Here is an 18,411-nt window from a genome sequence, read left to right as displayed (position 1 = left end):
GCGAACATTTCTGCATCGGAAACTTCTGCAAGATGATTGGATTTTATTGTTGGTTGTATATCAAAGAAGTCAGTCAGTATACACCGTGTATGGTTTTTTCGCAATTTTACATAAGATTCATTGTTGGTCATACTGTAACTTAGTGGCTGTTGCACTTTTCCTTTTTGTATGATTACTTTGCTTTTTGTTTGCTTAGTGTGTTTCCTGATTTGTTGTTTTTTTCCATATGAAGAGTTTCTCTTGTTGTTTATTGTACATGTTTCTCTTGATCTTTTTTTTTCGATTTTCAGCAGTTGATAGAGAGTTTGTTGATCCGGTACCTGCTTGGTGTTCTAATGGTGTAGGTGACCGTTCCTCTCCATCTTGGATATTCTTTTTTTCGCTGGAAATGTGCACTTGGGCAATAATTCTTTGTACAGATGCTGCTCCTGATTCCTCACTTTGATTGTCCTCATAACTCAGAGCCTGGACCGCATCTTGAGATAGATGTAGAATCGCCATATCCGAGTGCAATGGAGCAATGATGGTTGCATACGATGTTTCATTGGAATATACATCAAGCTCGTGAATGTCTTGCTCCGTAGCAGTCTCAAGGAAGCAGCTAGTGCTTTGCCTGGTCACCCCTCCGGGAGGCCGCGGCTTGGCTAATTCGGCTGCGCCGAGCTTTGCTGCGCTATGCATTTCTGTTGTTTCAATCAACGTGCACTTTGGCGGCAACTGACTCACTTCCACCTCTAAGGTCACTACCTCTACATCCGCTTCTGGTGACTCTGAGCTAGATGAGGAGTTCAGGGGGGAAGTCAATGAACCATTTTTAACTTGAATAGCATCGCCCAACGCTCTCTGCACCTGTGGGCGATGCTTGGTCATGGTGTGTGAGCGAGGTGTATGCTTTGTGTCGAACCTTGAGACTGTGTTTGATGCCTCCCCCTCCCCTTGTTTTGAACTACACAGGCGCATCTCTTCCTCCATGCAGATAGGACGGAGCATGCCGCAGCTACGTTTTCTTCTGCTTCGAATTGACAATGGGATATATATAGCCTAACAGCTTACCGCTCACGTCTGTTAGATGATGATCCTCCACAGTTCGCAGTCTCCCTCGAGTCGCCTCCAAACAGTCGCAAAACAGCCGGCGCCCTTCACCCCTGTCAGGCTTAACGCCGCAAGGGTGGTAGCCTGTGTCTTTTGACTGCTCCCGAGGTCACGTGTTCTGGGCACGTGTTGTGCGTGGCCCCGGCTCCTCCAGGAACCAGGTGGCAGGGATAGTAGCGGCAAGAGTCGAGGAGCAACTCGCAGTGCCGGCTCTTGGATTGAAGGCTCCAGTCAAGGTAACGCACCAGTTCTGTGCAGAGAACAGCGCACAAAACGGGAGGCAGCTTGGTCTTCTGACTGCTCCCGAGGTCACGTGTTCTGGGCACGTGTTGTGTGTGGCCCCGCCTCCTCCAGGAAGCGTGTGGCAGGGATAGTAGCGGCAAGAGTCGAGGAGCAACTCGCAGTGCCGGCTCTTGGATTGAAGGCTCCAGTCAAGGTAAAGCACCAGTTCTGTGCAGAGAACAGCGCACAAAACAGGAGGCAGCCTGTTCTTTTGACTGCTCCCGAGGTCACGTGTTCTGGGCACGTGTTGTGCGTGGCCCCGCCTCCTCCAGGAAGCGTGTGGCAGGGATAGTAGCGGCAAGAGTCGATGAGCAACTCGCAGTGCCGGCTCTTGGATTGAAGGCTCCAGTCAAGGTAAAGCACCAGTTCTGTGCAGGGAACAGCGCACAAAACGGGAGGCAGCCTGGTCTTTTGACTGCTCCCGAGGTCACGTGTTATGGGCACGTGTTGTGCGTGGCCCCGCCTCCTCCGGGAAGCGTGTGGCAGGGATAGTAGCGGCAAGAGTCGAGGAGCAACTCGCAGTGCCTGCTCTTGGATTAAAGGCTCCAGTCAAGGTAAAGCACCAGTTCTGTGCAGAGAACAGCGCAGAGTCAATTCAATCACCACAGATTGTGCTTCAACACAGATATTTCATCGACACATTTTCTCTTGTCCCCGTATTATGAACATTCGCAATTCTAGAAAGTGGCATGTAAGCAAAGCAATACCCAGTGCATCCTGCAGCAAGAGCCTCTGCTTCCGATTTATTTGCTTATCCTTTCGTATACTTTAAAATACAGAGATAGGGTTCATGGCTTATAAATCCCCATACACACACACACACACACACACTGTCAGGCAGTGTGCCAGTGTATTTGACTAGCATGACCCTGGAGTGATCTGTATCTCAATATTTCAATTGTGTTAATTTGCTGTTGTTGCTTCAATGGCACATTTGGACGAACATGGGGGTCATTTTCTAAGTCCCCCGAATCGGGGAAAAGGAGGAAAGACATGCTTGACACATTACCCCACTGTCTTTGTATATTTTGTAATTTTCTTTTAGTATTGAAGTGGAGTGTGTGCATGGAATTGACTAGCCCTGTCCGCCATTCTTCCCAGATCTGCTTAAAAACACCACATGGTTTAATGCCAGCATGTATTTTCATTCTGGCATTAAACATATGGATTCCTATGCAATCCGCCTGACTTTTACAAGTGGTAAAATCAGGGCACATACTCAGAAAAAGCCAGCACCATGGTAAGCGTCGCCAAACGAAGGAGAAGGAAAAGAAAGCAACTACCAGAATACTAAAAGGCTAGCAAAACAAAAAGGTTTTGCAAATGGTGCTTCCTTCCATGCGATTTAAGTTGCAAACAAAAATATGACCCCCAATATATTGGTTTCACATGTTAGTGGATGTTGGCAATGTCAGGGTGAATCACTAAAATGATAGGCTGAATCTGTATTCTTTGCTTTTCCTTGGGGTCATTTTATAGAAAGTGGAAATTACATGGAGGTTATCCCATCCACATGTACTTTTGTGCACTTTGCTCGCCGCCATGCTAAAGTGCACACAACCCGTGTAACCTAGCAGCACTTGGTTAGCATACATATTTGTTTTGCATTTTGTACAATAGGGAAGTCTAAATGTATCCAGCAATGTGGGCTTGCATAAGACATTTCCAATGGATTCCTCTGAATCCACCTGCTCTGAGCAGGTAACCAAAATGCGCCCATTCCATATCAAACCAATGGGATTTCTACCAGCAGGAAATGAACATGCCAGAAGTAGGCCATTTGGTTTTACAATACAATACTGGTAATCACCTGTTTTTGGTGTTTTCACTAAAAACAATGCATTTCGCCAAAGGCGGTTATGTCTTCATCTAAGTCTCTCTGGAGAGAGTAAGCTGGGATCATTTTCACAGTCACCAGCTAATTGCAAGGCCTGTTTGCAACCAGCTGGTGCAGCAAGAGAGTTGTACAACATATGTCAGAGCTGGAGTGAGTACCGGCAAGGTGGAAAGTTCTAGAGACTGGTGGACAGAAATGTTAAAGCTGCAAGAATTTCGAAAAAATATATCTCATTAAGGATATGCAGCTTTATTGAAATATGCAGTGAGGGGCTTTGCGCTTGTATTGTCATGGACCTCGCCCGAACATCTCTTTCCACCATCTGTTTTCCAATTAAACTCAAATATTTGTGAAAAGATGTTTTATGTAATTTCCATCTTTTTAGGGGGTGGGGGCATGTATTTGGCTGTTATTGCTCTATAGTTTTTGTTTTTGTATGACTTAATTATTGGGCAGTATGCTTTTATGGGCAGATATCACCAAATGATTGTTTTATTGTCAATCTATCTATTTATGTATTTGGTGTGTTATTGCTTGTCACTAATATTCTGAAAACTGTAGAGAGTATATTGAAAGAGGTTGAGAGGGAAGGGTGAAGAGGTCTCACCATAAAGAAAGATACTTGGACGTAAACTTTCAAGGCATTATAATGCTAGGCAAGGCAGCAAATTTCAAACTTGGTTACAGGTTACATTAATCATATAGTACTAAATAAGGGCCTTAGTGATGATCCCGAGTGTCATTATCAGGCCAATCCAACCTGACAGTGGGGATATTATTTATTTATTTATTTATTGCATTTGTTATACAACCAAACCCTGGGATGTCACAGCGTAGTTACAGACATATTGTTCATATTGAGTGAGATTCACATTCACATTACAAGGAGATTATTATTCCTTAGGACGGACCACAGTGCTGATAGCTATTTATTTGAGTCAATGAATGGGTCGCAGAGTGTGCGCGACCACTAAAAGGGGAATGCAACATAAACATTATGCAAATATAGCTCCCTAGCATAGTAACAAGAGTGTAATTGGGCAGACATATTGTTTAAAATCGAAGGCACTGCATGGTTTTAATCAAGCGAAAGGCCTCAAGACTTCAATAGAACTCAAAACACTGATTCCACAAAAATGCATATCCGTTCAGAGCTCAGACAGGAGTTGGCAACTAGGCTAAGGTTAAGAGAAAATAAGGGAGGGTCGGAGCAGAAGAATGAAGGCACAAGATGGTAATTACCAGGATGCTAGCCAGATACTCCCAGATTAATTAAAAGTTATAAGGGCACAACTAGCCTTTGGAGGCCAGGTGAAGTAGCACAACAAGCCAAAATACTCCATGAACAATAGGTCAAGAGTGTCCCCGGTGGCAACAGAAAACACAGCACATGGATTAGTAGTAGCTGAAATCCCAATAAAATGAAGATAATTCCATTTCATACACTGTTGTGACCCATAATTGAAGAACACTGTCTATTCATTAGAAATGAACACAGACAGGACACCTGCCGTACTCCCTGCACGTACACACAAACAAGAGGCACCACACAAGGTCAAATACAAAGAGATTGCCTGGTCTCATGGCTTAGGAATGAGGGACAGTAACTTCTTTAATTAACAATGAACAGTCCATGGGCCTCTCATCCCCTACCCATTGTCTGGCTCATGTCTTGACAGCCTGTCAAGCATCCATCGTTTGTCAGCAAGAAGCCAACCAATTAGAAACCCCAATGTTATGGCACCCATGAAGTAAAGTGCCAACCAATTTCTTGTTGTCAAGATGACATAGTTAACCTTTATCAATACAGGGGTGGTCTCAGGAGGAGCCATCAGACAAATATAACCCAATTAAATGTTTGAACCATATTGAGTGTATTTGTAACTACCACCACTAACCAATTCTCCCTAGGTTTAGGTTTTTGTAAACTGATAACATGTGATGATGTCATTTATGACGAAGTTGGACTACTTAAATCAATGTTTGTAAAGGACGTGCCAAGAGAAATAAGATTTTTATGCTTGTATGCTGTCCCGGCTTTATTTGGATGATAATAAAGCTGGATTTTGCCTTGCACTTTGTCTACTTCGTCTTTGAGTCTCTTTGAGAGAGAGAGAAAACAAGCAAGAAAGTGATAGAGTGAGAGCAAGAGAGTAGAGAGATAAAGAGGTAGAGGAGAGAGATTACTACCCTGTCACAGGGTCACTGTATACAAGTATCACAGACAGAAGTTCCATTGATTTTCTTGCAACATGTAACTCAGTAAGCCTCACTGTAACAGCGCCGCAATGCCCCAGGGACACCTTGTGCACTTTATAAATGTCAAATAAAATAAATAAGGAGAAAAGAGAGAGAAGGGAGATAGATAAAAAGCGGAGAGATGACCTCAAGAACACACCAACTCTCAAAGACAGTTACAAGATTGTTTTATTATTTTCTTAGTCAAGGGGCTCTTAAAGCGCTGTCCCTCTCTATCTTCTGGAGACGGGCATTCCCTACCTACCCAGGTGTCCCACAACCTCAGGATGGTCACTAGAGAATGGTAAAGCCTACCATATATAAACTAGCGAGCTAAAGGGGATGGTGCAAAGACAAACACCTTATCTGCCTAAACCTCCCACAGAGAACATTGTAGATGGTACCTGCTCTAGGATTCCCCAAGTTGATGTAACATAAGGGTTTTGTGGCCTTCAGGCACCCAGGCCCACTTGTTCTTATCCTTCTACACTCTTCTGTTCCTCTCTCTACGTCGTTCTGTCAACCCACCATTCCTCCTCCTACTCACCTCTGTCCTAATCCACCCACCATCGCTCCTTACTCTACCTGATACTCTCTCCTCTGTCCCTCTGATGTTCTTCTGCCACTATCTACCTCCTACGATCTAACTCCCTGCTGCTTACTTTCTCTCTCCTTCACACTACTACCTTCCTCTCAAAACTAGTACACATACTCCCCTCTTCTCACTACTACTGCTCCTTTCTCCAAACTACTACTACTACTACTCTCTCCACACTACTCTGCTCTCCTACTACTATGACTACTAGACCCCTCTCCAAAGTACCACTACTACACCCCTTCACACACTACAACTAGACCACTCTCCACACTACAACTACACCCCTATCCAGTTTCACCTTCTCCCATAGTCACTCAACTTTCACTTCCCCAGTCACCTTGTCATTCACCCCCTATTGTCCCCCTATCAATATCATACACACTTATGTTATGCTCACTCAAGCCCAAACACTATTTTCTTCCACCAACCAATACCTCTCCTTGCAAACTGTTTTAATAATTCTCCTTCACACTCCTCACCTCCATCCATCCTCCTCCTGCTCTCTTGGCCCTCCTGCTCCTCCCTTGATCTCACCCAAACAACACACACCTTCCTGATTCCTGTCCTCATGGTTATCCTCCCCCTTCCATGAGGCCCTCTGCCTCAGCTGGTTCACTGGGCTAACCACTGCCTTTCCATTCACCAGGGTAGGAGTTACAATTGTTAGAATATTCAACATGGGTCTCAATCCCTGTCCCCTTTTCTTATGTGAGTTCACCAATCTCTGCCAATGGCGGCCCACAACTGTCAATGTCTGATTTCATGTGAGGGCTTCCGGTCTGTCGTGAAATGCTGGTTTGATGAGAGTGCCGCTCTGCAGCCCCCACACAGGTGAGTGCAATGTTCCAGATCACGGGAGTCTCATTGTGTGTTCCACACCCTAACTCGTGCTGATGTAGTGCTGGTGCGGGCTATTCTTACAGATAGAGTAGATCTGTCTGATATTCAAACTGAGGTGTGTCATGGCGTCCAATGTTCAGTCTGCTATGTGGTCCTTTCTGCTCCTTGCACGCTTCCTTTTTTTGCTCCCTAGTTGTTTGTTGGCGGTCCCATTGTCAAGGCAGCTGAGATTGTAGGTCCTATGAGACAAAGAGAAATGCACTGACTGGAATAGTACAATTTATAATATAGGCACAGGAGAAAGAGATAGGGACTGGGACCCACTCAACCCGCACACTCCGGCTCTGAGGGAGGAATGGCTCTGGCATAAATCCTGGTAGGCCTGCTTTCCCTGGCTGAGAGTAAAAAGAAAGAGAGAGAGGGGAGGAAGATAAGATAGAGAGCGAGAGAGAGAGAATGAAAGGAGAGAGAGAAGGGAGAGACAGGAAGAGAGAAGAGAACGAGAGAGAGAAAGGGGAAAGGAGAGAGACCGAGTGAGATAGAGGAGAGAGAGAAGTATAGAGAACAAAGAGAGAGATGTATTTGAGAGACAACAGTAAAGACAAGTACAGCAACAGTTGGGGAGGTAGAGTGAGGAAAATATTGAGAGAGGGAAAGCTTTTTCAATACAATTGTGTATTTTAAGCACAAAGGATGTTAATGGTATCTAAATTACCTGTCCTTATCCCTCTCCCCGACCGTACTGGTAATTCCCCTCCCTTCTGTTTTCTTCCTCTTCATCTTGATCCACCGGTGACACTCATCTCACTCAGCTCAGCCACACCTGTCACACATAAAAGACTTGCACATAGCATGCATCAGAGGTCAACTCAGCTGACCATTCATTGAAAGTCAAGGCACAATACACCTCCCTTCCTTGCACCTTGTTAGTCACGACACAGCACATGTCCCTTCCTTACAAAATAACCATTCAGAGCACCACACCACAAGCAAGCCCTCGTGCACATCTCTGGACAATAGACACATATCAACATGACACCACATGTCAGGTAACAAGCACAAATGCACAACAACGCACAAGTCACTGCGGGACACACACACACCCTCATACCATGCAAAGGAGTTGCACCACTACTGGTGGGCTCCTGACTCACACTCCAAAGGTTAAAGGAATAGTTCATTCAGAAATATTATTTTCAAAAAGATGGGCAATAATAAAACAAATATCTAAAATACATATTTTTTTAAGACCCTATGGAAATTTTCGAGCAAATGAAGCTCAAACTTTAAAATTCCATGCACTAGGGGGGATCCATTTTGTGATTGCAGGCAGCCTCCTCGGCTATGCCCTTGCGGCACTAAGCAAGCAGCAAAATCCCCCAACTGGGAGCTTTTGCTTACTGCAGCCTGAGCAGAGCTGAGGAGGCTGACTTCACTTTCATTTTACGTTTTCTGTGCTCTCCAAGCTCAGGGAAGCACAGCAAACGTAAAATGAAGGCAAAAAGCCGAGGCGCACCAATTAAAAATATAACGTTGTTGTATTTGTGATTGCCGTGGTTGGAAAACCACGGCAATCACAAATACAACAATGTTTTTATTCTGACAGCGGCAGCTTTCGCGTGGAGTCTCCTGGGCTCCCCCAACCCTGAGGGAGTCCAGGAGACCCCGAGCGAAAGCTGCCGCCTTCAGAATAACGTTTTTGGATTTGTAAATACTACAGCATTTACAAATCCAAAAATGTTATGTTTCTGCCTACAGCAACTTTCACTTTGGGTCTCCAGTGCTCCCGGAGACCCAAAGTGATAGCCACGGCAGGCAGAAACACAACGCGGTTGTGTTTCAAAAATGCTGCGGTTGTTCTTTCTAAGTTTCTCAGGCTCCTCTGGCTGGGAGGAGCCTGAGAAAGTTAGAAAGAACAACCGCAACGTTTTTGAAACACAACAACATTGTATTCATGTTTGTGGTAGCTTCAGCTTGGAGCCCACAGGGGCTAGGTTTTCTTGGTTCTGAAAACATTGAAAAAAAAACGCAGCTAGTGCTTATTTTTTTTAAAAAAACTTACCGAGATGCAGCTGCAGCTTTCCTGCCTGTAGTCTCTGGTTCCCGTCCTCAGAGTCCAGCACCAATCAAGCAAAAGCCACCCAGTGGTAGCTTTTGTTTACTACAGCTTGCTGGCTTTTGCTTCATTAGTGCCGCAAAGGCAAGCACAGGCGGCATCCATTTCACAAAATGGATGCCCCGTAGTGCTTGCAATTTTAAAGTCTGAGCTTCATTTGCTCGAAACTTTCCATAGAGACTTGAAAAAAATATATATTTTAGATATTTGTTTTATTATTGGCCATCTTTTTGGCCAATAATATTTCTGAACTACCTATTCCTTTAAATGCCCAAAATCAAATAAATAGAAGACTACAGGAGGTGACCAGCAGGCGCAACTCTGGCATCCCAAGGGAAGCTCTTGGATGCACATTAGAACAATACACCAGGAGTGACAGTGGCACGCAAAAGCACGGGCGCACACACACACACACACACACACACATATATGTCCCTCAACCTTGGCAGCCTCCCACTCCAATACCTACCAATATCTTAATGGAAACACTTGGACATGCAAATACACACTGCATATGGGGTTACACTAGGACACACACACACACGCACACAAACACACACACACAAACACAGAGTCTAGTAGAGGACATGACCATCAACCTTAGGGTTTGCCAAACCCCAAAACTGCAAATTAAAGAACACATATTTGAGTCATTTTCATTTTCAATCTGTGTGTGCAATATAATATATTGGTAATAACATTTTATAAAAAGAAATGTTTAAAATATTTTGATTTTGAATGTATTTGCTATTAAATATGAATGCTTTGGAACTGCTCAGCAGCCAATGACATTTGAGTGTGTGGGTGGGGTCATGGGTGCATGTGTGTGGTGCGTGAGGTCTTCTCACTTTGAGTGCTGCTCGTGGACTGCTGCAAGCCACCCAGAGAGAATAGGGCCCACCATGTACCCTGGCCTATACCTGTTGCTGCCCCGCCACCAGTACGTAATACTGATTCACTTGTGTTGCACGTGGCATCAACGCTGGCTCAGGCTCTCACCCTACTGCTACAGTAGTAGCACTTGGGTGAGATACAACCTGAGCCATGCTATTACAAGTAGGCTGAGGCGAGGTGGGCCATGCTGCCCCAGGCCCCACATCGATGCTCGGCTCAGACTCTCACCCAAGTTCTACTAGCTACTAGCACTTGAGTGAGAGCCTGTGCCGTGCTAGTACAACACCAGATGTTAGTCCGTCTCGTGGATTGGATGGATGGATACGCTCTGAATCAGAGAGCATCCATATAATCTGGTCACTCACGGTGACACAGTGACAGACAGTCACGGATCAGAGAGAGCCGCGCTGCGTGGCCAAGCGAAATCCCCCCACTGACTGTGACCACCACAGTTCCGGTGTGAAGGTGGGGGAGTTTGCTTGGCCGTGCGGTGCGGTGAGGCAGCGTATCTTCTAGGGCCCATAAGTGAGCATTATGATGCTGCTGTCTACACCTCAATGACCACTAGTGTTTAAGGGTTATGATCGGGCACCGGCCCCAGCGGTCATCACCTCACAAACCCCTATTATGTTTTTAAAATAAAATACTCTGAAAGTGTCCTCGAAACAAATGGAAAGAAGGAAGTACTGCATACATTCAGTAGAGGTGTCCCACAGCATTGCACCAATTAATGCATGTCATATACGGCAAATGTGGGGAAAACACTCCAGAGGGGATGACTAGAATGCAAAACTACCCACCAAAAGGATGCTAAGGTTTAAAGAAATCAAGTGGGACTCCTCAATTATATTTGCAATGAATTTACCCCGGTGAAGAAGAAGTGACACTATACAGCAGAACCGGCCTTAGAGGGGGGCGAGCTGGGGGACCGCCCAGGGCGCCATTAACTCCCGCCACGCCAGCTCGGGGGAGTCTTTCAAGGGCTGCCCCGTGCTGGTGTAGTGGGAGAAGGCGCAGCATGCAGGCTTTTGCTGTTAAATGCGCCCGCGGCGGCGGGGGCATTTAATGCAATAGGGTGCTGTTGCCAGCACCCTTATGTCATTAAATGCACCTCTCCGCCACAGTGCCTTTAATGACAAAAGGAGCCATTAGCCCCCACCACACCAGCTCGGGGGAGTCTTTCAAGGGCTCCCACGAGCTGGCGTAGTGGCAGAAGGCGTGGCAGGCACCTCATTGTCATTAAATGCATCTGTGGTGGCGGGCTCATTTAATGACAATAGGGTGCTGACCCGCCCTATTCATATCATTACCTCCTCGCCGGAGCGAGGAGGTTAAAAAAATAAAAAGTGGCCCTATACTGGCCCCACCCCCTTCCACCCCACCCCCTGTTAACCAGGGGCACGCAGGCGGCAAGGGGGGTGCGCCAATTCGCCCAGGCCGCTGCTGCCCTTAAGGCCGCCCTGCTCTACAGTGATTAGGAGAACCTGGTGGCTCATTGTGTGGGCCTTGCTTTGTGGTTAGTAGAAAACAATGCATGCCTGGGAAGGGACTATTTTACTTTAAACTGCCATCAAATATCTAAGCGTAATGCATCTGATTGAAGCGCGGGCTTGTCTTTGGGTGATTCGGCTGTACGGACCGTGGCATATTACAGAAGGATGTGTTTGGCAGAGAGTCATCCGCTGCATCAACTACAAAAGGTTCCTCTTAGGGAATGGCAGCAGGTTTCATATCTCAGTGCCCTCCTGGGGCTGCAAGTAGAGAACGTGTTTGAACATAAAAGAGGCATTGTTGTTGTATTAGTGTCCCTATTTGATAAGGCCCAGGGGCTGGGTGGAAAAAAGGAACTAGTGCTTTTGAATGCAGCCAGAGTACCACGAGCAGTGGTACTCTGCTTGCATCCAAATGCCGGTGTACAGTATAATGCCCCATAGAGTTTACCTAAAAACAACACATTGGATAATAATAAAGCTAGGTCACAGTATGTAATTCCTTATAGCAACAACATATTGCCAAAAGAATATGGTGGCTTACATTTTCACATCCTGAATGGTATACTATAAGTCACAGAATGCAACATAATGCCAACCGGAAAAATCTAGTTAACCCCACAGTACTTTCGGCAGTTTAATTAAGACATGTAATAAAAAGTAGTTGTGTAATAAACAAAGATAGACGTGCAGATTGTCACAAACTTCCAGCACGTTATTCGTGATGTTGAAAACATTTGATTAGTGGCTTAAGCAACTCAAGGGGCCTCATTACACGGAAGGCGGTGATCCAGGGTGCTATTAGCACCCTGGACCATGCCGGTAAATTACCGGCACCGCCTTGGCGGAAAGGGGATTTACCGCCCCATTCCAAGGTTGGTGGGGCGGTAAATCCCCCTTCCGCCATTGCCCTTCCCCATTCCCATTTCTGCCCCATAGGGCTCTATGGGAATGGGGAAGGTGCTAATTACGGCACCGCAATTTTGCGGTGCCGTAATTAGCTCTGAGGTCCCTTAGCGGGTTGGTTTTTAACGCCTGCAAAAAGCAGGCGTTAAAGCACCAACCCGCTAAGGGACCTCGTAGTAAGGCGGTAATGGTTAACGGTCACCGTTACCATTAACGGTGGCCGTTAACCATTACCACCTTCCGTGTAATGAGGCCCAAGATGTCAAGGTAGTACATCAATGGACACAAACACATCTTTACATGGGTGCTTTGTGTTGCCCACTTTAACTTGCACAGATTTGCAGTAATTGTTGCTTTGTGAGCTCTTTGAGTTGGAAATGTTCCATGCATATGGAAGGCTCTGCCACTGATACAAAACATGTTTTTGCAACCTAAGCACCTTAACGACCTGCAGAACCAAGGACACTGTGGGCTTGATTCACAGAGTATTCTTCAATGGAATTGTGCCATTATAAAAGGATTCTATGAATCAGGGCCTGTGTCTTTAGTTGGAAACTGAGGGTATTGTCCAGATGTCACAGAGAATAGTTTCATTTCTCGGGTGTTAGAACACAACCATTTCCCCTCTGCTCCTGCAATTGGCCACAGCTGATTTTGCATGGTGTGGTCGGCTGTGTTGTAGGCAGTAGAGAGGTTAACTAGGATCAGGAAATATTCATGTCTCGTACTGTTTGGAGATGAATAATTAGCACCAACATATTGAGTGCATTATGGCAGTGGCTCGATTCGCCAGTGCACATTTAATGGCCTCACTAAGCTTAACACCCCTGAAACGTGGTTCATTGCTTTTGCTTTGATACATGTGCAACCAGCACATTTTCTGTTTTTCCTACCCCTCCCAATATCATTTTCCCAATTTCTGTGCGACCTTTAACATCCTGCAATGTTTCTCAGTCCCTCTTCCTCTCAATTTTATTTCTTGGTCGTGTTATTTTTAATTGCCCTCATTCTACGTAGCCCCCAGCACCTTGATTACTGCTTTGGTACAGTGCTATACCATCCTCCCTGCAAATTCATGGCAACCCTATTCAGTGGCACACTGTCATTACAGCCCCCTGATACCTTGTTTGTTTGATGTTGGGTAAAAATGCTGCTCTTGGATACTTGATGCCTTGCCTGTGTGCTGGTAAGTACAATGCTGATTGAGGCAGGGTTGTGAATAAGTGCCCCCGAGAGTCCGTTGGAGTGGTGCATTTTAGCGCATAGCAGGTTGTTCAAAAGTGGTTCTTGACCTCGTCAATCTACATTTAAAAATCTCTTCCTTCCTTCCCACTTATGTCCAGTGTGGTTTCCTGTGTGTCTGCTTAGCTGGGACTTGGGAAACTGGCAGTGCTTGACTGTCCGGCCTGATCCGATTCTATAACTAGTTCAGGACTTGGGAGAAGAAAGATCTCTCTTTCTGGGAATGTATTAATTTGTTATGAAAAATACATATAGAATTTATCACGCAAGTCTCTGAGACCCAGAGGGAAATGTGATTGTGTAAATTGAGGTCCATGATGAAGCTTAAAATCGGGCTCAGATGGGCTCTGTCTCCCTTGATCTCACTGGAGAGTTGGTCAAATTGTTCACCCGAAGCATCTAACACATTACCAGCTGTATGTCACTGATGATGAACAAGGCTTCACTAGTTTGTTAAGCATTGACCTCTTTGCTCCCCATGGAATATATTGAAGCTTCAAGCTGTAGTATGATTCTGTTATGCATTCACCATAGTACCAGCTATTCTCATCACAAGCTGCTGGAAAATACACCATCACAATTGCACACATATGAATAATGCACACGTACATATAATGTACCACCATTAGTATGTAAAATCTAATGCCTTTTATGTCATATGTTTATGGGTTTGGAAACTAAATTGCACATTTTGGAAGCCATGTTTCCTTGATGTGGGTTGGGATTCCTCGCTCGATCCCAAATTCGGCAGAGAAATGTACGCCCTGCCACCTTTCAAAGTCACCAGACACCACTGCTAGGGAATCTCTTGACATAGAGGCATCCATCGTCCATCCTCTCGTTTCTCAACTTCATTCTCAACTTTAACAGAAATCAGAGGCATGATCATAGCATGCACCCAACATTCCACTTACCTGCCTTTTGATTTCTACATTGACTATACCGCCCTCATCAGGTGAGATGACAGCCAACTTCTCGAACAACAATGCACCAATAATCTTAATTTGAAAGGGTTCCTTTCACTTAACCATTCCTTTCATGCCTCTCCCCTTACATTAGCCACACGATCAACCCTTGCACATGTCAGCAAGCTGCCTACAAAGACACCACAATAAAGGGGCAACAGCACCGCTCACTTCTCGAGCCCTATCAGCCACCCCCTTACAAACGGCCTACTAGGTGCTCACACAGCTGACTTAAAGTAATCATTGGTGAGTTCTCCTTTCTGAATGATACGTAGAACTAAGGTTTCTGAACTACCTAGAACCACATTGACAGTGAGGACTCCCCATCTCTTCTGCCAAGACCATGTGGAGCAAAGCCAACAAAATGGTGAAAGTGGGATATGCAAGACCACTTTGCATAACATAACACTCAACATGGACTCTCGCCCAGCAAGAAACGTCATAACACACCTCCCTTTCTTCACGACCAGACATGACCTTCTTCAAACCACCTTGTGTTGCTATTCCATCCCTTTGATGTGGCACCTTTTGAGGACGTTCCCAGCACTTTCATCTGGCATTGCTGCTTGCCACCTTATGCTAACCATTTGGAAAATGAAGGTGGGCTCAATGGTGGAGAAGGACTTCATGCATGCTGAGTTTTTTTATAACACTGTTTATTAGGTTTTACATAACGAAACATTGTAAACATATGTATCTAGCGGTCGAGAATAACATTAACGATAAAAGGTAAAATGCAGTAGGGACAAAAGATGTATAAAACATATCAAACGAATCATAGGCGTTGGTAAAACTGTGTCTATAGGCATCAGAACAGGGGAAAAAGGGGAAGAGGAAGGCGGGGAGGATCAGGCCTCAGTACACATCAAGCCATTTCTCCCATATTTTCTGGAGTTTCCGGGGGCAGCCTCTCACATTGTAGATGGGGTGTTCCATAGATGCACACCTGCTCACTTCAATGATCCACCGGTTCAGGCATATTGTCTCTGCAGAGCCCCAGGTTGCGGCAACCAGTCTCTTCCCTGCTCCCAGTGCCACCACTAAGAATTACTTTTCGTATTTGGTGAAGTCCACCTCTCCCCAAATCCCCAGCAGTACCATTTTGGGGTCCTTCGGAATTGGGGTCCCCATTGTGTTAGAGATCTCCTTAATGCATTCATCCCAGAAGGATTGTAACATGTCACGTTTCTTAGTATCTCATGTTAAATATGAAACATTTTTTCTCTTCTGCAGCTGCCAGCAACAACGAGTAAAGGCCTCAGGTATTACAAATATCATAGGGGCTATAGACTGTATACATGGTCTATGAGCACCTCAAACGGAAAAAGAGCAGCATAGTGTGAATGTTCAGAGTGTGCAATGGATTCTAAGTGATCATATGTTGCTCTGCAGGTTTCCCTAGCTATGCATATAATGCTCTGATCCACACTAAGGCCCTCCTTTCACTCTGGATGCCTATGCAGGAGTACCCCACCACAAACTGGATATTTGGTCTGCAAAACACTAGTAGCCATGCACCTGTGCATTATGCATACATTCCTGCTATACAGAAACGCCAGAGGAAACGGATGCACACAAAGAAGACAGCTTCTGTGCACTAGAAGCCAATCATCCTTGACGTTTGCACCCACAAGCAATAAGTGTGAAGACATCTGTGCAACAACCCAACTAGGGCGCCATGCTTGAATGTAATGTAATGTATTTTGCTTGTAAAGCGCAAACTACGTCCAAGTGCATCTAGGTGCTGTCGCGGAACGAGCTGGTGGGATGTGCCCAAGGGAAACACTTAAAGATATATGTTTTAGCGCTTTCAGAAACTGCAGGTAGCCTTCGGTTTCGTACAGGAAAAAAGCTAAGGCATTCCAGAGAGTGGGGGCGAGGACCGAGTCTGACCGGCCCCCTTTCCGCAATCCCTGGTACCTTGGAACATTTAAAAGAATTTGAGATGCTGAGCGAAAGACAGTCCAATAGCGCTCCGGTTTGGTTTGTAAATAGGCAGCACTGTGTTATAAACTCCTCGGTAGGTAATGCAGAAAATCTTAAACTCAATTCGGGCCTTAACAGGCAGCCCGTGAAGCTGCCACAGCATGAGTGCAGAGGAGGTGAGTGTTGGTGCATCTGAAGCCAGTCGCGCTGCTGAATTTTGGAGAACTTGGCGTTACTGTTATCGATATGCTGGTTGCCCCAGATAGATCGCATTGCAGTAGTCTATTGATCTCATGATCAACAAGGTGACCACCTTCACCCGACAATCTGCAGGCAAAAAAGGAGGGATTTTACTAAGTACTTAAGATTTGCAAAACCGGTATTGCAAACTGCAGTGATCTGTGCCTCTCTTGAACCAGATGGGAGAAGCTTCACACCCACAATTTTACTCAGGTACTGGGGTCCCGACAAGGACTCAGGGAGTCTAGCTAGTACTCAGCACCCCAACTGTCGAAGAGTCGTAAACTCACATGCACACACAGGCATGTGCACACCCAGCCTGCAGTGAATGGCTGTCACACACAAAGGTGTTAATTAAATACACCCACCGCAAAATGATATCTGATCTATATTCCAAGGAATTACATGTCTCTCTGACTCACCTCACAGGTCACCCAGCCGTTGATGCCATTGCTGTTAATCTCTGTCCAGAATAGAGCCGTCCTGCAGTAATGTATGTTTAACTCAGCATGCATGGGGGCGCTGTTGTGCAGCCGTTGGATGTGGATGTAGATACCCACTGCTCCATCGGGGCTGCTGATATCCTGATAAATTCCTGCCTTTGAAGGGTGAAGACTCATACATAAACACTACCGGAGGAGAGGGGAAGTTACCAGTAATTCCCTCTCGAAAATCCAGTTGAAATCAGAGCTCCCAGCATCATTTGAATATTTGCCACCTGCGAAGGGATAGTCCCGGGACTCCCACGCAAGTACAGCGTGTCGCTGGGCTGCTGTGTGGAGAGGACAATGCCAGCCACCTGGATAGGGAGCTGCCTACCCACACCTCTGCGCCTAATGAGGGAGCCCCGCCGCGGTTGGCCCACCACCGGCCGGGTGCATTGACGGGGGACTGATCTGCTGGGACTGGTGCTGAGATGTCGGAGCAGCCCTGCATCTGTATTGCGCCATCCATGCGGCACTTTCATAGCCTGACAGCAGGGTTCTGGGCCCCGGTGAGCCACGCGGGTGCAGGTGAGTGGACTACATTGGCAACCTGGGGCAGTCCGGGTGTGGCTCTGACACGGACAGATCCTGGATCCTGGAGGAGTTCTGGGCTTAGATCGCCCGACGTGGGAGTGCTTCCTCCCCTTCCCCCCTCAGAACCAGGGGAGAGGAGTGCCATACAGATCCGGGGTACAAGGATTATAACAGCGCTGGTGCGCACTTCAGGAACAGGACACTGGCCACGTGCAGGCCGTCCTTGTGCTGCCACGTGCTGGGATATGCAGCTCGCACTGCTCAGCTGGTGTGCCTGACTGGAGCCCAGAGGGGACGGGCGCTTTCACTGGAGCACCAAGTTATTTCTTGGCAGGAGACAATCTATTAAAGGAGCACAAGGGATTCCCCATACCTACACACCTCATCAATAGTAAAGACTGAAAAGAGGCAAATACGACGGGATCCGGCGCACTGAGGCTGGCTGTGCGTCTATGCCTTTCTAGTCTCCATGAAGGGAGTGGTGCGAACTGGCTTCAGAGGCGTGGGGATCCTATATGGCCAGAGACTGGGGGTGGCTCACGCCTTGGCTCCGTAGCCCCGGGTGGCATCAAGCGTGCAGCGGGCTGTGAACCAACATTGGCAACTGCCTTACTGGCATATGCTTGTCCATGCATGGTGTTAGGTCCAGATAGAGACACTGCGTGGGCCCCCAGAACAGTGTACGGATAAGAAGAGGCCCCCTGGGCGCCAGGCACACCACTAGAT

The sequence above is a fragment of the Ambystoma mexicanum genome, chromosome 12, assembly GCF_040938575.1.
Source record: "Ambystoma mexicanum isolate Mex_15411 chromosome 12, UKY_AmexF1_1, whole genome shotgun sequence".
NCBI classification, from domain to species: domain Eukaryota; kingdom Metazoa; phylum Chordata; class Amphibia; order Caudata; family Ambystomatidae; genus Ambystoma; species Ambystoma mexicanum.
The sequence above is the reverse complement of the archived record's forward strand: the minus strand, read 5'-3'. Positions refer to the sequence as shown.